General features: G+C 40.6%; 1 protein-coding gene across 12 annotated transcripts in view; it reads left to right on the forward strand.

The window, feature by feature from the left end:
• RARB (retinoic acid receptor beta) overlaps window positions 1-21,519 on the forward strand; it is a 794,145-nt gene that overhangs the window by 214,496 nt on the left and 558,130 nt on the right. The gene's annotated exons all lie outside the window — the stretch shown is intronic.

The following is a 21,519-nucleotide window of genomic DNA, read 5'->3' on the forward strand; positions in this document are numbered from 1 at the left end:
AATCTGTTTGTAGACAGAATTAGTAGTTACTTGAAGTAAATGCCCAATATTATTCCAAGATTGCACAACTACATAACGTCTCTTCCTAGCAACACTGCTTTGTATGGGGTACAGTCCTCCTTGGACTGACTGGCTAGTCCTTTCATTGAACCATTTCTTCCCCTAGAGGCTAGTCCTCTCTCTGGATTTGTGTCCACCTGTCACTGTTTACATCTGAAGATTTATCGTTTGAAGAGAAATCATCAGCCCTGTGATCAAAGTCTGCTAGGCCTTACTTCAGTTCCACCCGGGGGAATGGACCAGGACCCGTGACTTCTGAAAGACAAAGTTCACACATCTGAAAAGTCTAGTTAGGGGCCATCAGGAGGCCTTAGAGGATAGGAAGCTGCCAGGTTTGTTCCCCAGAAATCGGGAGCCTGAAAGCTGAGACACGAGGGGCGGACACCTCCCTGCACAAGCAATGTTACCAGCGGTTGGATGGAAAACGGTATTTACCTTCACCTTCCAAGTTGGGAAGAGAGAGCAAGGTAGACATTTCTAGACCTTACAGTAGCTTTGTAGGTTACTCTTTGTTCTCTCTCCTAATGAACAGTTTAAAGGAAGATGAGGAGGCCTGCCACGGGCAGGAGGGTGTTGACGGAGAGGCCCTCGGTAAGGGATAGAAAGCAAAGTAACTGTTGGTATCTGAGAGGTTTCAGTTCACGGACAGCCTGTTGGCTCTCTTCCCAGCATTGGAAGCCAGAGCCCCTGCTTCCCAGGAAGTATATGGTTTCTGTGTGTTCATTGTTGGGGGCCCTGTTTGTGCTTAGCTGTCAAGATGACTTCAGTGATGTTGGTTCTACCGTGTGTGTGTATGTGCGTGAGATGTACCACAACAACATGACTTGACAGCTTTTCAGGTTTATATTTTAACTTTAGGAATACAAATATCATGCATTTCGTATATACAAATTTGAGAACATGGTGATTCTTCCCACCTTGCCACCCTCCTGCCCATACTCCCACCCTTCTTCCTGTACCATTCCCATTTTTATTTTTCACAAACATGTATTTTCTGATTATTTTTTTGACAGGTAGAGTGGACAGTGAGACAGACAGAGAAAGGTCTTTCTTTACCATGGTTCACCCTCCAATGGCTGCTGCTGCCAGTGCACTGCGCTGATCCGAAGCCAGAAGCCAGGTGCTTCTCCTGGTCTCCCATGGGGTGCAGGGCCCAAGCACTTGGGCCATCCTCCACTGCACTCCCAGGCCACAGCAGAGAGCTGGCCTGGAAGAGGAGTATCTGGGACAGAATCCGGCGCCCCGACCAGTACTAGAACCCGGGGTGCCGGCGCCACAGGTGGAGGATTATCCTAGTGAGCCACGGCACTGGCTTCTGATAATTTTATGCTCATAAGACTAACCCTATGCTAAGTAGAGAGTTCACCGAATAGTATAAAGAAAAACAGATTTATATTTTCTAACACCTTCTGAAACCTAGAAACACTGTGAGCTGTGAATCAATGGAATACAGACCCAGTTGTCATGGAGCTGGCATCAATTTCTTCAGTCAATTACAAGCACAGTAAATTCAGTTGTACTACTGAAGCTTCAGAAGTTCTTTAGGTTCCATATGTTCCTGAGTTCAAAAATAAAATGCAGTGTAGCTTTTATTTTTAAAATGGTTTAATGAGCCAGCACCACAGCTCACTAGGCTAATTCTCTGCCTGTGGCGCCAGTACCCCGGGCTGTAGTCCCAGTTGGGGTGCCGGAATCTGTCCTGGTTGCCCCTCTTCCAATCCAGCTATCTGCTGTGGCCCGGGAAGGCAGTGGAGGATGGCCCAAGTGCTTGGGCCCTGCACCCGCATGGGAGACCAGGAGGAAGCTCCTGGCTTTGGATCGGCACAGCACGCTGGCCGTAGCGGCCACTTGGGGGGTGAACCAACAGAAAAGGAAGACCTTTCTCTGTCTCTCTCACTGTCTAACTCTGCCTGTCAAAAAAAAAAAAATTGTTTAAGTAATGAACTATGGAAGGCAGTTCCAGATACAGTTAAACTAGGAACATGATTTAATAGTTTATTATGCATTGAAAGATGACTTGATCAGATTTAATATCGATTAGACCCAGCTGTTCAAAAGCTTGGATAGTCATTTCTGTATTAGAAATGTATGATTCCCCAAGCATAGGCCAACATGTTAGTTCTGCAAATCAAATAATCTCTCCAAATCTTGTGAGTAAATCAGAAAAAGGCTTTCACAAGCACACCGTGTCTGGGGCTGGCTGGAAACTGGGGGAAGGAGGTCAGGATGAAGAGAAGACGGCTGCACCTGTGGGTCTCAGAGCATCCTCGTGAAGATACCCTGGGGTGGAGAGTGTGCTCGCTGGTTGTATAACTTTATCGCACATTACTTGAAAAATGCACTGAGGAATCAAAACTGACAGTCTCCGAACTTATTCCGTAAGTGGTTAGAGGCGGAGCAACTGCAACTCAATCATAACCAATTTTAGGACATATTGAAGGCTTCAGTACTGTGGAGGGCAGATGCCTCTAAAGGAAGGCATACTACCAGGCTTCCACTAAGATGGGAAATACAATTTCTACAAGTACGTAGATTTTATGAAATATTAATCTTTGTTAATATGTGGGTCAGCCATCACAGATGCATATAGTTTAAAAAAAACACTTGCATCGAGTGCTTGCTAACGTGTTTCTAAATTGATGAGATGTGCACTCAACCACTGTTACTTTAGTTCAGGAACTCTTATTTCCTAGGACCCAGCAGGAAGAACCTGCCTCATTAACTTAGCTCATGCCCAGAGCCTTGCATTTTTCTCCAAATTTATTTGTGATGTATCATTGGGCCACCACCATGGTCACTAAGAGCTTCAGTGCCTCGTGTCACAGATGATGCTATTATCCCACATTCTTCTCCATTTTCCAAGACTTCTAAAGGAATTTCAGCCTCCAGCTCTACAGATTCTTTACTGAAAAGAGCCCAGGAGTTATTGCTATCCATTGGGTAATTAGGTAGTTCCAAGGAAAATAATAAAACTATTTTGTGCCTGGGAGATTAGAATGGCACACGGTGACTCATATTAGTCAGCTGAGTAATTATGTAATTACCAAAGAAGAGGAAGAAAACCCTCCAGATTGTTTCTCCTAAGAGGCCCTTTTGGAAGCGTTCCAGCCCATCAGGTACTTATGTAATTAGGTCGGGGGCACACTCCACAAGGAAAGGCTAGGGGGATTCATTAAAAAAATGTTTATGTAAAAGAACCCAACGGAAAAGGGAAAAGAGTTGTTAAGATTCATGTAGACAGACTCCCCACATACTGTATTGAATGCCAGAATGCCAAAAACATGGTGCTAAGATAACTTCACGTGGGTAAGTGAAGAGCAGTGGCCTATTTCAGAATCAAATAGCCTGCACTAGATTCTCTTTGCCAGTTGCCCAACATGGTGATTATTGTGCCTTTTCCTGTTTTTGCAGATAGTTAAAAAGAGCATCAAGAAAACCTAATGTATGTCCTTTAAGCTCCAACAGCTGCTCTTTGTCTTGCACCATGCTGCTTGCCAGCCCTTCCGGACTGCATGATCCAGGTTGTTCTCCTTGCATAGATTAGCAGAATAATTGCTCCCTTCACCTCTTCACTGTGTAGAAATACTGTCTACACAGTGAGAAACACTGTGTTGAGAAATGGTTAACTTGATGATTGTGGACATTTTAGTTACCCATTTGGATTTTATATATGCCTGATCAGAGCAGCTGTACCTTGATAACGCAGTGTACAAAACAGCCTCCCCACCCCAGCCAGTATATAAGATCGCAAATAAATGCATCCAGCTTTTGCATATTAAAACATGTCAATAAACGCAGAATGCCTGTTTTGAACGAATGTGTGATGAACATCAAAGGGCTTTTTGCATTATGCAGGTTTCCTTGAACAGATTCATGCCATTTGAGAAAAACTTGAGTAATTTGTATCTCTTTCTGTATCTATAGATATTAGATAAATCAATAGATAATGATTAATCCTTGTGATGACAGAAAATGGGTCCTCTGGCCAAGACACTTATTCTCAGATCACATGATTATCTGTTAAGCTTCCTCTAAGCATACACACATGGAGATAAAAAGGTTTCTTGTAATAGAAGAAAGACCCTCTTTTCTCTTTAGACCAGTGATAATATAGCTGCCTCTGGCATAGAGATAGAAGCCACAGTTTTCAGCTCAGTGGGAGAAGTCCCATGGATCATGCCACATGGGACTAGCTTCCAATAAGCCGTGGGTCTCAGTAGATTGGCCCTTGGAGGAACTGAGACCTTAAGAACTGGGATGGGGCCAGAGCTGTGGCATAGTGGGTAAAGCTGTTGATTACCGTGCCAGCATCCCATGTGGGTGCTGGTTCGTGTCCTGGCTGCTCCACTTCTGATCAGCTCTCTGCTATTTCTGGGGAAAGCAGTGGAAGATGGTTCAAGTCCTTGGGCCCTTGCACCTGTGTGGGAAACCCAGCAGAAGCGCCTGGCTTCTGGTCAGCACAGCTGTGGCTGTTGCGGCCATCTGGGGAGTGAACCAGCCACTGGAAGTCATCTTTCTGCCTCTGCCCCTCTGTAACTCTGCCTTGTTCAAATGAATAAACAAAATATTAAAAAAAAGAATTGGGAGAAAGAAATTGCATTTAGAAGGACAAACTAAAGCTCATTGAGATAAATTATGCATAAATTTGTATTCTGCAAACTCAAGCATCCATGTGATTTGACTGAGCATTGTTAAAGACACACCAAATACTGACTTAGGGTTACAAGAACTTTAGCGTTGAATCTAATGATCTAGTGTAATATGTATGAAGGGCTTCCAAAAGTACATGGAAACATTTTGCACTCACATTTTACATTCATATTGTAATTTTGTGTATGTACAAACATTTGTCAGTGCTACATACTTCTTACATAGTATAGAAAATTAAAGCATCTTAGCATAGTACTTTCACATTGATTGAACATGGTGATAGAGGCTGATGGTAGGCCATGGGCGATATCCTGTAAATTTTTATGAACATTTTCAGTATTTGGTGGAGCCACCTAATTTCCTGAACCATTTTCCATTTGGTAAGTGTTTTTCTGGCACTATGATTATCAAAGAAGATGTCCCCCCCAAAAAAAAAACCTCAAAGTATAGCAAAGGAAAAGACATGTAGGTTTGCAAATGATGGCAAATGCTATAATCAAAAATACAGGAAGGGGACGCTCAACTACTTGGTGGGTGGGAGGTGGGTTAAGTTTTATAGGAGGAGAATTTCCTCTGGACGTTAAAGTCTAGCTGAGGGTTTTCTGGGCGGGTGAACAAGGTCACTTTGGAGCAATAGAAAAGCATAGATAGCTGTTCCCACAGCAAACCTTTAGTCTAAAAACCTAAGAGGCACATAGGAATGACTACAATAAGCCAGGAAATCCTGCTTACCTTCCTGTCCCTCCTGGCTGTAGAAAGAAGGCGAGAAGGCAGTGTGTTCATTATGACAGGGTAGCTGCCTTGGAACAGTCTAGACACAAGTCTTTTCTTTTGTGACCAAACTTATTGTGAAATAGTCAATATTTTACTTGAGGATTCAGTTCAGAGATGAGCCTCATGCTAATATTGTAAGTGCGACTTATCCAGTGGCTCATGATTTTTTTAAAAAATTCGCCAACTTCGATCTTATTCTGACAGGGTCATAGTCAAAGTGGAAGTTCTCTCCTCCCTTCAGAGAAAGGTACCTCCTTCTTTGATGGCCCTGTTCTTTCCACTGGGATCTCACTCACAGAGATCTTTCATTTAGGTCGTCTTCTTTTTTTTCTTTTTCTTTTTCTTTCTTTTTTTTTTTTTTTTTTTTTTTTGCCAGTGTCTTGGCTTTCCATGCCTGAAATACTCTCATGGGCTCTTCAGCCAGATCCAAATGCCTTAGGGGCTGATTCTGAGGCCAGAGTGCTGTTTAGGACATCTGCCATTCTATGAGTCTGCTGTGCATCCCACTTCCCATGATGGATCTTTCTCTCCCTTTTTGATTCTATCAGTTAGTAATAGCAGACACTAGTCTATTTGTGTGATCCCGTTGACTCTTAGACCTATCAGTGTGATCAATTGTGAACAGAAATTGATCACTTGGGCTAGTGATATGGCATTGGTACATGCCACCTTGATGGGATTGTATTGGAATCCCCTGGCACATTTCTAACTCCACCCTTTGGGGCAAGTCCAATTGAGCATGTCCCAAATTGTACATCTCCTCCCTCTCTTATTCCCACTCTTATATTTAACAGGGACCACTTTTCAGTTAAATTTCAACACCTAAGAATAATTGTGTGTTAATTCCAGAGTTCAACCAATAGTATTAAGTAGAACAAAAAAAAATACTAAAAGGGATAAAGTATTAAATTGTACATCAACAGTGATGACAAGGGCTGATCAAGTCACTATTTCTCATAGTGTCCATTTCACTTCAACAGGTTTCCTTTTTGGTGCTCGGTTGTCACCGATCAGGGAGAACATATGATATTTGTCCCTTTGGGACTGGCTTAATTCACTCAGCATGATGTTTTCCAGATTCCTCCGTTTTGTTGCAAATGACTGGATTTCATTGTTTTTGACTGCTGTATAGTATTCTATAGAGAAAAAGATTTCACATTTCACATTGTGTGTGTACTTCCTCATCCCCTTTTTAGTAGCTATACCACAATTTGCAGTTAATCAGTATTTAACATTTATGTGTACGAAGATGCCACTTACACAATGAGGTCATGATATACTATGAATACATTTCTTTTGATTGTAAAAACTGCCTTGGTTCTTGGAGTCCATCCAGTCTTCTTCAACTCAAGTTAATGTTTTAATTCTCTCTGGTCTGCAGCTTCCCCTGTCCTTTGCAGCAGCCAATATTTTGTTGTATCTTTCACTTGCTGTGGTCTCCTCTCCCATTATCCTTAACCTGTTGGATTTATGCCTTTGGAGAGCAGTTAGAGAAGACTGTACTTTAGATATGCTATGTTGAACAAAAGTCTGATTGGCTTTTCTCTATGAGCCAACAGAAAGGGAAGTAGAATTACCAGTGAAAATGTCTGACCATTGAGAGGAGAAGCAGGTGTTGAGATAAAGCAAAGTTTAAACCACTTGTCAGGGATATTAAGAAACAGATAAAGCACGTGGCTGGAGGAGGACGGGAAAGGTGTAATTGTCCTTGTGAACAGCCTATTTGTAAACTTAAGAGAAAGGGAGTGTTTCCAGCAGTGAGATAGGTCTTGACCTGAGAGTTCTCAGGAAAGGAAAAAAAAGGAAGCTTGCAGATATTTTCAAAGAACTGTCTAAAGATGCTTCATGTTTAAACTACAGATCAACCTCTTTGAATCCTTGGTACATAAAAGTTTGAAAGAGCAAGAGAAAGATTTTAAAAATTAGAAAAATCAACTAGTAAGCCTCTGAATTAATAAATGGAGCTGCTTTAGTAATAGATTTAGGTTTTTGTTTTTCTGCTTTGCTGTATAAAAATAAGACTGTAAAGTCAACATTGCTAGATAAGTCTTGAAAAAATTGGTGGAAAATGCATACTATGAAAAAACTACACCTGGATCTCTAACCTTTTATACAAAAATGCATCTTTTAATTTCCACTTTCCCATGAATCTGTTAAGGGACCCTCATAATAATAGATTGGAATAGTTAGCTATGAGCAAGTAGATACCTGAAGGAAGTTAGAGTCCAGAGAAGATGAGATGAATGCATAAACACAGTGATACAAGGCAAGTAGTCATAAATACGGAAAGAGAGGGGGTTGGGAAAATACATAACATAAGTGAGCTTAAGAATTTATGCAAATCAGGTGCTATTCTTATGTTTAGAGGAGTTAACATCTTACACAGGTTCTGAAGGAACTAGTGCATTTTCCAGGCACAAAAATAGTGAGAAATGGATTCTGTATCACGAAAATGCATGATGAGGTATGATTGTAGAAGGGAGACAGCCAATAGTGAACTTGGGTAAGAACTTTGAGGTTGTTAGAGGACTATTTAAAGGGTTCATGAGATATGGTGACACAAAAATAGTAAAGGGCTGTTTTCAGGACTCTGGGAGCATCAGCCATATTCCTTCCCATATGGGTACTAAACATCTTAATGTGTAGGAATGAGAGACATATTAAACTGTTGGCAAAACTACCAGCCGGGGAAATATGGAGGATGTAGTATGGAGCCAGGGAAGTTAGGCTTCCTAAAATTCTACCTGTGTGATAGAGAAAGGATGCAGACAACCACAGTCCTCTAGATCAGAAGGGTTGGAGTCGGTGGAAAAAGAAGGGGGGCGTCCCATAACAGATGACTTCATGGGAAATCAAGCCAAGTGTCTACTATAACATGGATCAACACGGTGATCTTGAAGCCAGACTGAACAAGCTTGGAAAACATGGATATTTTTGTCAACTCTGCTTATTTGTAAGATGAGTGGAAAGTGAAATTCTTTTTGTAGGAATGAGGTGTAGAGACCCATCACCAAAACTGACTCCAGCTTAAAGAATTTGCGTGTTCAGGCACACCCAGAACCACTGCAGACTTCAGAGTAGGATACTAGGGCAAGGCTATACTTGGGAAGAAAAATCAAGCAGCTGTAGGTAAAATACTTCACAGTAAGGAGCAGAAGTAGAGTGAGAAGATGAAATACTGTGATTAACAGAATAAAAGTAGGAGTGAGGAATTGAAAGCCTCATATTGGAATGGGTATAGAAGAACTGGAAGAGTGACAGCAGGGACAAAAACATTATAGACAATTGGGACAGGGGAGCCAGAGGATTCAGAAGTCGGATTCAAATTTTGCAGGATAGATGAAGTGACTCAAATGACAGAACTGTAGAAGTTAATATAAACAATAACAAAAATATTTTTATTATGGATTTGAATAATGGACTAACCACAGGGCAATGTGTAATATTAGAAATGTCTATATAGACTGAAAAACATAAGCTCAAAGAGGATTTGTGCAAAAATAAGTAACATTGGCCTGGAGTTACATCACTATACATTGTTCAACTGACACATCCCCTTGAGGAAAGAAAAGGTGGAGGTGTGTGTCGGAACTAGTGGTGGGGACACTGGTTAAGATGGCCGCATCCCATAACCGAGTCCCTGAATTGAAATCTTGCCTCCACTCCTGGGGCCAGCTTCCTGTTAATGTGCCTTCCTGGAAGCAGCAGGCGGTGGTCCACGTACTGGGCTCCAGCCACCCACATGGGAGACCCAAGCAGAGTTCCTGGCCCCAAGCTTTGGCCTGACCCAGCCCTGGTTACGACAGGCATTTGAGAGATGAATCAGGGCACTTAGAACTGTGTAAACATATCTGGCTCTCTTGCAAATACTAAGAAGAAACTTAGAGGGGAGCAATGTGCCTGTTTCCACGAATCCTTTTCTCATTGCCACTGGTCTTTAGTTGCCCTGACACCATTACTAAGCCGCTATATTGGAAACTCTGAATTGAGGTAAGCAACCAAATCCCCTGTCCCCGTGACACGTCTAGAATGAAGACGGTGATACCTCGCGCCTCAAAGGGTGGTTGTCGGGATGCGGTGAGTTAACATTCGCAGAGTGCTGAAAACAGTCTGACCTGCCGAAGTCCAATAAAAGTGCTGCAGCTCTTACTGTGCTTTTGTTTCGCTGTTTGAGGTGATTGTACAAAGAATCTCAAGGTTCATGCAAAAAAATGACTTCTGAAAACGTCTGCATGGATTACAAATTGTGGACATCAACATACACTTAGTCACTAATTCCATTGTCCACAAACTTTCTGAAGTAGCTTCAAATATTGTTTGCGCACAGAATTTAGCAAGTTACACACAAAGCAGGTACTAAGCAAGTGCTCACTAAGGTGACTCGGGTTGAGAGGAGATTGCCATCCCTACCTTCATACTGATGCTGGACCTGTAATGCAAGGAGCCCAACATCCCGAAGGGAGTAAGTGGAAACTGAGGATTTGCGTGTATGTCTTGGGAACTAAAACCGCAATACTTTAACCTGAAAGCTAGGCTGTCCTGCAAGTCTCAGAAATGTAGCTCCTCCCCCACCAAATAGATTTTGTCACACGCACCATATGTCCAGTGTAAGGAACCCCATTTATTGTAGGTGCTCAAAGAATGGAGTAACAGAGGCCCATCTGAGCATGTGCCGCCTTGATGGTTAAGGGAGGAGAAAGGGGCGGGGCTAAATGACTACTCCTGACTTGAGCTGCAAAGAGGCCATCCGACTGCACCAGACATCCTGGGAGGAATACAAGAGTGTTTGTATTGCCATAGTGTGTGGCAGAGAACATGTGAGCTAATGGATGTCTGATTCCAGAACCTTCACTCTTGACCATAATGTTAAACTGCCTTCCAGATTCTAGTAGGGGTACATCAGAACTCAGTTTTGAGATAAAGTATGGTTGCCAGATGGAGTAAGCAGAAATGGACAGCTAAGTAAACTTGAATTTCAGATAAATAGAATTTCTAAGCAATTTCAAAAACATAGGGCTTGCATTGTATTAAAATTGTTTTAAGTTTTTGAATGTGTGATACTTGTACAGCTTTATGGAACCAAGTGCAATGTTTGAACATACATACACTGGCGAAACCAGGTATCTAGGCTTTCCATTTTCTCCTCTTTGTGTTTGGACTCTGCCAGCTCCACTCTTCCAGTTGTTTCTTTCTCCAGTATGTAATACGTTATGGTGAGCTGTGGTCACTAGACTGTGTTACTTCTGACTGTATTTCGGGCTTATCCAACATCCTTCTGTATCCCTGGCCAACCCTAGTAGTAATGAGTAATTTTTCATCTGTGTAAGTCTCATGTAATATTTGGGGCATGCAGCTGTGATCTTAATTTATTATGTCAGGATCTTACAGAAGGACCATAGGGGCCTGGAGTAGTACAGGAAAATGTGATTTTGAGGTAGAACATGGAAAGGCATTAGAGTTGGACTGTGTGTCTCATAAGAAAAGGTAACAGGAACCACAATAGGCTGGGGGAGTAGGATACAGTCTAGGTAATAGATGGGTGGGAAATGTGATGGAAAACCCATGCCATGGGTTTAGGTTGTTTGCAGCAAGCTATTTAATTCTATTTTTTCCATGAACTTTTTTGAAGTACTTCATATAAACCTGGAACATATGAGAATATGCCTTTCCATTTGGTGATCAAACCACAGATAATTTGGTGAAAGACTGTTCTCTTTCCATCTACCACTCCTCCAAATATACATTCCCTCTGTCTGCATCTGTGTATCATTGCTCCCTGGCCACATCACATAAAACAATCTGTATGACCTGGTTCCTGGACAACTGGCTGGTTACAGGAAAGAGATCAGTAACATTACACACTCTTATAAACTGTTAGAATGTGTGATAAGCTAGGAAATTAGACTCATTCCCTTTATACAAATGTAGAGGGCATCTCAAGGAAAGGGAGTACAACTTCGCACCCTCAGCTGTATCAAACATGAGTATTTTGCTTTCCTGTCTTTGTCCCTCCCAAGAGAGTAAGCTTTCTGAAGGTAGAGACCAAGTCTTGCTTGTCTTTGCCTTGTGTTTAACCCATGCTGAGCAAGGCCGCATGAAATGTTTTCTTAACTGAAAATAATTGACTCCTGGGCAGTGTCCGTAAGACCCTGCAAAGCCCTGTCCTGGCATTCCAGCTGGGAGCTGAGTGAGGAAGTCAGGCATCCTCTGCTCCAGGAAATTGTAAACAGTTACAACGCTATTCAACTTGACTTACAGACACAAAGAACTCTTCTGCCAATAAATCTATCCCATATGCCCCATGTGCTGAAGGGGGGCTGATAGGTTAGTGGGTTTGGATATAAAATTGCTTTAAATGTTGGGAGAATGTAAAACCATTGTAGAGCGCCTAAGTAAGGTAGGGGACTCTGGAGCAAGGTGAGGGTTAGCAGGTGTGGTCCCTGTCTCCCTCCTGCCCGGACTTCGAAGTGATCCCATAACAGATCCTGAAGAGACCCTGCCTGTAATAGGTTTCTTTTTGTTTTAAATTTTAAAAAGGGAGAAATTTCATATTTCACGTATACAGTTTTAAAATTCTTAGCCTATTTCTCTACCCCCCATCCCCCTCCCCCCCCAGTAAATTTTATCCTCCTCCTCCTCTTTCTTTGAGTTCTCTAAAGGTGTGTCATTGTCTGAAATGTGGCCTTTGGAAAGGAGAAAGTGATAGAAGTAGGGAGGGGTGCCATGCTGCTTTTCACTCTGCAGAAATGGCTCAACCTTTTCCACTGGGCCTAGTGCAGGTCACGTGGTTCTTCCCTTAAAGGAGTTCTGTCCAGTGGGAGATGAGTGGGGACCCAGGTGGACACAGATCCAGTATAACTTGATGAGGCAAACATCTGCATGAACAAAGGCTCTGAGGTCAGTTACTAAGACTGGTGGGCCTAGAGCGTATACTCAGATAAGCCTCTCTTGAGCACACACTCAGCGTTATTTCATTCATGGGTTTCTCTATTCAGATGTGTTATGTTAATGAGGAACATGCATAGTGAAGGACTGCTTGACAGATATGGATAAATGGCTTGTAGCTCAAAACCTACAAGGGAAGAGAGGACGGTGAATGCATTTCAGTGCAGGAGAGGTGCGGGTGGGCCTGGGGGCCTGGGTACCCCGTACTTCGGCAGGTCTGCAGAAGCTTAGTGGAGATGGCAGTCTTTCTCAGAAATCATGATACCGCCTTGTGTATTTATGTTTAGGCAGGAAGCTACTCTATTTTCTGATCAAGTTCTTGAGAGGCAGAGAAAAGGAAAGAGAAGAGCTTGCTTCACTGGCTCACTCCCAGCATGTGTTCACAACAGCTGGAACTGAGGTTTGCGGAATTCTGGAGCCAGGGATTTGATCCAGGTCTCCTAACAGGGATGGCAGGAAACCAGTTACCTGCTTCCCAGGGTCTGCATTCGCAAAAGCTGGAGTCAGGAGCCAGAGCCAAGCTCTAACGTAGGCCCTCTTACACGGAACTTGAGTATCTTAATGAACAGGCTAAATACCCCAGAAAGCCACTTTAAACAGAAAGCATGCAATGGGTGAAGGCAGGGAGGCTGGGAATTTCAAGATTGTGCAATTTTTTTTTTAAATACTTACCTTTTGGAGTAAGGCAGGCAGGAGACATGAGAAGAAGAGGGACTATGGATTCTGAAGACGAAGCAAAAAGGCTGGAAATGCGGCGTGTGAACTGTGTCTACTTAGCTATTTTGCCAGAGGCCAGTCTGCCCTGCTTAAGCATCTGAAAAGAAAACCCGGATTATTTATGTGCTCCCACCAGCAATATATCGAAGGCCAAGAGGAGCGGAGAGTTATTGAGCTAGTTCAAAGCAATCTCGATTATTGAAAATGAATGAAATTGAATTCCACTTCCTACAGAGTCATTTATTGAGAGACAAAAGCAATTAATATTGAAAATAAAATAATTGTGAACTTCTGAACTAAATTACCATGCAGATATAATGTACTGTCTCATCAGTCTTTAAATACATCATGTATTAGAAAATTGTAACACCAGTCTCTGATCCAAGGCCTTCTCTGTCATTAGCATTTATTCATTTTGCTTTTGCCGGAAAGCAATTCTCAAGGGTAACAAATCAAAAGCCAAAGTTTCGGAAATATTATTCAAAACTTAAAATACAGAAACATGTTGAGGTTTGGGATTTCCATTTGAAAATTAATCCTTTTGTTTAGGGGTGTTTTTAAAAAGCTAACCTGGTGAGGTATCTCAGTTCGTCTATAACAACAGACATTTTTGCATATTACTGCTAATTTGGCATTGTCCTGAAGTACCTACCATGGAGTGCCGTGCACACATTTGATGAATGGCTCTGCTATCAACAATGTTGTGTAACTGATTGATGGACCGAGGGCCTTTAAAAACTCCAAGCACAATATACAGACAGTCTTCGACTTAAGACTGTTCAAACATACGATTTTTCAACTTTATAATGGTGCAAAAGCAGTATACAGTTGCTATAAACCATGCTTTGAGTTTTCTGGGGCTGGCAGCATGAGGCATGACACTGAATACTGGGCATGTGTGCCAAGCTACATTCAGTAACCAATACACTCTAATGCTCTAGGTTGCCAGAATTTTCTGGATATGGGTAGTCTATAAACTGCCTGAGATACTCAACACTGTGTTATAAAATGGTTTCTCTCATGTGTTTTTGGCCAACTAAACGCTCAGGTCAGTGTTGTAAGTACGTTGATGGTAGGCTAAGCCATACTGGGTAGGTTAGATGTTCTTGTCCATTTGCTGCTGTATAAGACAAGGTAAAAAGTTCTTAAAGTTGTGGAAGCTGGGTCATCCCAGAGCCTGGTGCCAGCATCAGGTGAGGGCCTGCAGGCTATGTCATACTATGTCATGCTATGTCATACCATGTTGGAAGGGCAAGAGAACCCATGAGAAAGAGCATCCCCAGGGTCTCCTGCCTCCACAGAGACCTCATTACCCATTTGTGAGGATGGAACCCTTTTAACCCAGTGACCTCTGAAGGGTCTCACCTCACCATGCTGTCAGAGTCGGTGACAATTCAACCTGAAACGTAGAAGTAACATATAAACCACAGTATGTGCATGGAGTGTAGGCTTGGCATTAGATATGTTCAACTGTTGGTGGGTATATTGGAAGTAACCCCATTGCATGTTGAGGGGTGTCTGTGTACGAAGATGCTACATATGGTGTGACTCACATGAGTCCCAGTGGAGTTGCTTTGTTCGATGGAAACATTCCAGGGTCTCTGGAAGAGTTAGTCCCCCATGAACTTTTTCCACGTTTGAAGCAGGTTACACCAGAAGCAGAGCTTGTGAAGGTAAAATGACTAGGAAGACTTGGAGAGGAGGGCAACTGCAAAGGGAAGGAGGTGAATACAGGAAGATCAGCAAACCAAGTTGCATGGAGAGTAACACCGGTTCCATCTGGCACACAGTAAGTTAGGGAAACCAACCAGGAGAGGGCCTATCACTGTCAGAAGTCAGGCAGATAAAATCAGCGAGAGAAAGCACCAGGTGGTGTGTGGCAGCAGGGAAGAGAAGAAAGCTTTGGAAGCTGGAGAGATTCACATCAAAAGGCAAGGCAATTCAATCTTGAAGACTACTGGCTCAAAGGGAAATTTGTGAACACAATTTTCCCAGTAGTCTGTGAGTTTCCAGCGTGAACTTTTTTTTTTCACTTTTATTTAATAAATATAAATTTCCAAAGTACAGCTTATGGGTTACAGTGGCTTCCCCCCCATAACTTCCCTCCAACCCGCACCCTCCCATCTCCCACTCCCTCTCCCACTCCATTCACATCAAGATTCATTTTCAACTATCTTTATATACAGAAGATCAATTTAGTATATATTAAAGATTTCATCAGTTTGCACCCACACAAACACAGTATAATGTACCATTTGATAACTAGTTACACTGTTAATTCACATTGTACAACACATTAAGGACAGAGATCCTACATGAGGAGTAAATGCACAGTGACTCCTGTTGTTGACTTAACAAATTGACACTCTTATTTATAGCGTCAGTAATCACCCTAGGCTCTTGTCATGAGTTTCCAAGGCTATGGAAGCCTTTTGAATTTGCCAACTTCGATCTTATTCCACAGGGTCATAGTCAAAGTGGAAGTTCTCTCCTCCCTTCAGAGAAAGGTACCACCTCCTTTGATGGCCTGTTCTTTCCACTGGGATCTCACAGAGATCTTTCATTTAGGTGTTTTTGGTTGTTGTGTTTTTTGTTGTTGTTCTTTTTTTTGCCAGAGTGTCTTGGCTTTCCATGCCTAAAATACTCTCATGGGCTCTTCAGCCAGATCCGAATGCCTTAAGGGCTGATTCTGAGGCCAGAGTGCTGTTTAGGACACCTGCCATTCTATGAGTCTGCTGTGTATCCCACTTCCCACCAATATGTACTTTCTAAAACTACCTAATGTATGCATAAATATGAAACACAGGCTGGACATCATAGCGAACTTTGCAGAATACAGAAGGCAGACATAGTCAGCCCATGCAAACAACCACAGGAACATTGCATAAGCAATAAGTTTTGCTTCACATCCCACTCTGAGTCACATGACAAAATCGCCCACCAAGGCCTGCCTAGTACATGAATCCTCTTTCTGCTGTGCCCCCTCTGTATACATCACCTGTCTGCTAGTGTCTTATGATCCCACTCTGTCGACTGTCTTGGAATAGTTACTATTCCGTTCAGAAAATCCTTAAAGATGGTCCCAAAGCCAAAAATACTGACGACGGAAATTCTAATGAGCCAAAGAGAAGCTGCAAGGTGCTACCTTTGAAGTAGAAATGTGAGAGTTCTTGAAATGAAGAAAATTATGTGGAAAGGTTCCTAAGATCTGTCATGCATCTGTGCCGATTTCTTGTGCCTAATTTATAAATCAAGTTTTATTATAGATGTACTTTTAGGGAAAAACAAGATATATAAAACTGATGCTGTGAGATTTCTGGCATCACTGGAAGAGACGGATAAGGGGGTAATTATTCTGTAAAAGGAGAAGAGTGCTTGAACTCACCAGATACTTGACACGGGTTTCAAAGTTGGCACCTGTGGCCGACGTTCTGGCGCAGCAAGCTGGAGCTGCTGCGCATCCCATATGAGCGCCAGTTCAAGTTCTCATTGCTCTGCTTCTGCCCCAGCTCCCTGCTGATGTGCCTGGGAACCCATCTGGAGCTTCTGGCGTAGGCCTGGCCCAACATTAACTTTGTGGCTATTTGGGGAGAGAATCAACTGATGGGAAGATGTCAGTTTATATCCATCCTCTCTTCCGTGACTTTGCCTTTGAAAGCTTAAAAAAAATGAGCCTGTTAAGATGCTCCATTGTAAGGAAACCTTCAGTATATAACCAATATATATTGAATTTGTATAGTTCTATGATTCTGGGTATATTGCACAATTTGTACATACTTGTAATAAAGATTTTGGGCTTTAAGTGGAGAGTTTCACAATAAGTAGTTTGGAGGACACAATTTCACAGAATACAATGGTATTGAACTTTTTAAAAGTCTTTTTGGGCTTTTTTGGACATAAAGTGTAGGTGTTTTTGGTACAATGTGTGATGCTGCAGTACTGTATGCATGGCATAATTTTCAAATCAGGTTAAGCCTGTTTGTAGTTGCAAACATTTCTTTGAGGTGAAAATATGTGATATCCTTCTAGCTTTTATTTTTATTTCTTCTCTTAAAATACTGTCTTGGTGAATGCTTTCTTTGCCCCTTGGAATCATTAGAGAAAAATTAATTACCAATAAACCACTAAAATCCAGATAAGGAAGTGAATGCAACACTGGTGGCAAATATTAAAGAAAACCATTCTGTTAGTCCATGACCCTTCAGTATTTGGGTCTTCCTGAAGTTGTATTTCATGGTGCTACTCTCCAGTGTGTCTGCCTGTGCCCCAAGGCTGGGTACCTTGAAGCAAGTGGGTGGAGTCTGAATCATCCTGCCCTTTCTTGAAAGCAGCATTACATGTGTTTTTTGTTGGGAACATTGGTGCTTGTTGCTTTGAACATACAGCCCAGCTCTTGTTGTCACATACAGACCAGTAGGAGAAATAATTTGAGGAATCTCCTTCATTAAGTTTTCTGTGTAGCCACTATGAGTTGATACAAGATGTGTCTTCATTAAGGATCTCTTGGTTATGTCCAAGTGTTTGTCCAACTATATTTGAGAATAGAAGTAGAGTTTTGGTATTCTAGCTGTTTATACCCCTCACTTAAAATAAAAAAAAAATGCTTAAAGGCTAAATCTTAAATCTCTTATGGCTTAGGAAAATCCTAAACAAAAATAGGCTCAAAAATAGTCTCCATTAAGTAGATTGGCTTGCCTCACTGACATTTTGCCAGCTGAGTAACTTTCCTCTTTGATTGTTGCTTTGAAAACTTGGCACTGGAAAGGCTTACTCATTTGTGGACCCTATGGGATGAAAGCAGCTTCAAAGGAAAACTGAGGAGGACTTGGTTCCTGTTTCTTGACCTTTGAATTAGATTTCTTTACTCTTCTTTTTTAAGGAAATGATGAACCTTCATTCATTTGCTTACTAGAGGAAAACTAACATACATGATGGCAAATGCTCAATTGTCAATTATTTAAGAAACATTTTTTTTTTACTATGGAATGTGTATTCAGAGCTAGATTCAACCGTTCCCTGCAAGAGCTCTTAAATAAATTGAATTATTAGATAAGAATGATTTACATAATCCATGGAGTTGTTTGAAAACATCACATGCACTAATTGGCTTGGAAACCTATCTTTATAAGTGTTATGAAGATAGACTTCTGAACAATTAACATTACATTTGATTCTTTTTCTTGAATTATGCCATTCTCCTCTCAACACTGCCCAAACCAATATTTAACCAGGCACTTTCACTTTGCTCGGGTCATAAAAATTGACTTTAGAGCATAAACTTTTGGTACATTAACTTTTGCCTAAATGACACTGGGTTGCCATTTGTTTAATTATATTTGGAGTTCAAAGTTTTGATTATAGCTGATTTATCAGTTGTAATCTTTTAAAGGCATAAAATTAAACTACGGCAGTACAGGTAAAGACGTTTCCTAAATCATCAGGATTGATATTACTTCCCATAAACACACTGGATGTTGTTACAGAGAATTTTGCTTTTGTGGTTGGATTACATAAGCTCCAAATGGTTAAGTTCAGGGAACATTTTGCTAACTTTGGTCAGTTCCTGGAATTTGTAATGAATAAATCTAAAGCCTTTGGATTTTTTTAAGGTGTTTACAAGATTTAAGTAGTTTTGTTCTCTAATCTATTCCCATTGAACAAATGTTGAAATAGATCTGTGCTACATGAACCGTAAAGATACAATCTCTATTCTAATTTTGTTTTGGTGGGCACACCAAAACTAAGGGAAAGCAGCTAAGTTCAAGCACTACAGCTTGTAGTTAAAATAAAGAGAAGGGGGGGAGGTTTGAGCATGAGGGCTAGATGGTCTTCCTGTCTTATTTTCTTTAGTGGTCATTATAATTTTAATTTCCTTCTGTACAAGCACACTACCAATTGATTATGTAACACATCAATTATTATGTTCCAATAAAAGGATATACTTTTAAATTACTGAAATGATTTTTTCCATATAGGTATGATTATAAGGGAGGGTATAATCTAGACGTTTAACTATTTTCATACTTACTACAATTTATATAATAAATCTTAATATACATAGTCAATGCAAAAATCTTTAAACTTAACAAAAATATTTGCCCTTAATTCTAAAACCAAAAGTTAACCAGTGTTAATAGTTTGGTCAGTATCCTTCCAATCACTTTTTGAAAAATGCTTATATATTTGTGCCTATGAATCTGTACCAAAAATAAAGTTCTACAGCATATTATTTTACAGCCCTTGTTGGTTTTTAGAATCTGCATTTCCCATGGTCATTCACCTTTGTTTTAATGTAATTTTAAAGGCTGCCTAGTGTTCAATTACATTTTTGTGTCTCAGCTCAGTAAACCCTAGCTATTATTTATATACCTTTATGTTGTTGCTGGTTTTTCACTTTTATAATACTGGGATACATATCACTTTCCTTGCCTTTAATTACCTCCTCAGGGCATGCTCCTAAAAGTGGAATGGCATGGTTAAACTCTTGAGGCTTTGGATATATGATGAACAATATTCTCCCTATAGACCATACAGGTGTAGACTTGTAATACCTATAAGCTAGCTTGTCCGTTCACTTTCACCATCCCTCACTTTCATTAGGTACTTGCTCTGATTTTTAACTTTTGCCATTCCAGCAGTCAAAAAAAACCTTTAAAAAGTGCTGTATGTTTTATACTTCATGCTAAAGTTGCAGGATAGAAAATCAGCATTTTATACACAGACAAAGATCTTGCTGAGGAAGAACTTGTAAGAGAAGTCCCATTCACAGTAGCTACCAAAAAAACTAAATGATGTGGAGTCGATTTAACTGAATATGTCAAGTACCTCTATAATCATAATTACAAAACACTAATGAAAGAAACTGAAGACTCAGGAAAATAGATCTCCCATTTCATAGATTAGAATTATTATATAATTGTCTATTCTACTCAATTGTATTCACATTGAATACAATCACTATCAAAACACCAGTGATATCCTTCACAGAATTAGACAAAACAGTTCTTAAGTTCATATGGAAGGGAAAAACTCCAAGTTTGAAAAGCAATCTTGAACAATAAAGGCAAAGCTAGAGATACCACAATACCGGATTTCTAGATATTATACAGTGGCTATTGTAACCAAAGCAGCATGATCTGACATAAAAATGGAAAGGTAGACCCATGTAATAGAGCAGAGACTCTAGAGGTGAATCCACATATATCCAACCAACTTAAGTTTGACAAAGGTTATAAAAGCATTCCCTGGGGGAAAGGACAGTTTTCTCAAATGATTTGGGAAAATTGAGTTTCTATTTGCAGAATTGAAAACAAAACCCTTACCTAGCATTCTATCTAAAAATTCAACTCAAACTAGATCAAAGATAGAAATATAAGACCATAAACTATGAAACTGCTAGAGAAAAACAGGGAAAACACTCCAAGACATAGGCATAGGTAATGTTTTTGGATTAAACTCCAAGAACAGAGGCAATGAGAACAAAAATAGATGAATGGGATTATGAACTAAGTAGCTTCAACACAGCAAAAAATCGAGTGAGGAGAGAACTGTCAGAATGAGAGGAAATATTTGTGAACTGTGTATCTGGTAAAGCGTTGATGTCCATGTTACCAAGAAATTCAACAAAGCAAACAATCCAGTTAAAATGGTAAAGGATATAAATAGACATTCCTCCAAAGAAAATTTACAAATTGCCAAGAAACATGGAAAAATGCTCAGAATCCCTTGCCATCATGAAGATGGAAATCAAAATTATAGTGAGGTACCTCTTCACTCCAGTTACAATGGCTATGATCAAAAAGTCAAAAACCAACAAATGTGGAAAAGAAAGGTACTCTAATATGCTGTTGGTGGGGAAGCAAGTTAGCACAACCATGAGGGAAAGCCATTTGGAGATTTCACCAAAAAATCTGCCATGTGGCCCAGCTGTCCCACTCCTGGGACTATATACAAAGGAAATGAAGTTAACATATGAAAGAAATACCTGCTCTCTAGTGTTTATTACAGCCCAATTCATAACAATGAGGATATAGAATCAGCATAGATGTTAATTTAAATGATGACTTCATAAAGAAAAATGGTATGTATAGATGATGGAAAATTATGCAGTCATGAAAAATGAATAGAATTCTGACATCTGCAACAAAATAGTTGGAATTCAAAATTATTATAAGTGAAATAAGCTAGACCCATAAAGTCAAACACTTCATTATCACCTGTTTGAAAGTTAATAAATGCATAGTTAAAAAAGGGGGGAGGGTGCTATGTTATTTGATATGTAGATATTTATAAGTGTCTTGACTGAATTATATTCCTTATATGATGCACCCTTCTTTGCTCACTTTGTGGTCTTTATCATGAATCCCACATTTG

The sequence above is a fragment of the Oryctolagus cuniculus genome, chromosome 4, assembly GCF_051225735.1.
Source record: "Oryctolagus cuniculus isolate XC-2025 breed Fujian yellow rabbit chromosome 4, ASM5122573v1, whole genome shotgun sequence".
Classification (NCBI taxonomy): Eukaryota; Metazoa; Chordata; class Mammalia; order Lagomorpha; family Leporidae; genus Oryctolagus; species Oryctolagus cuniculus.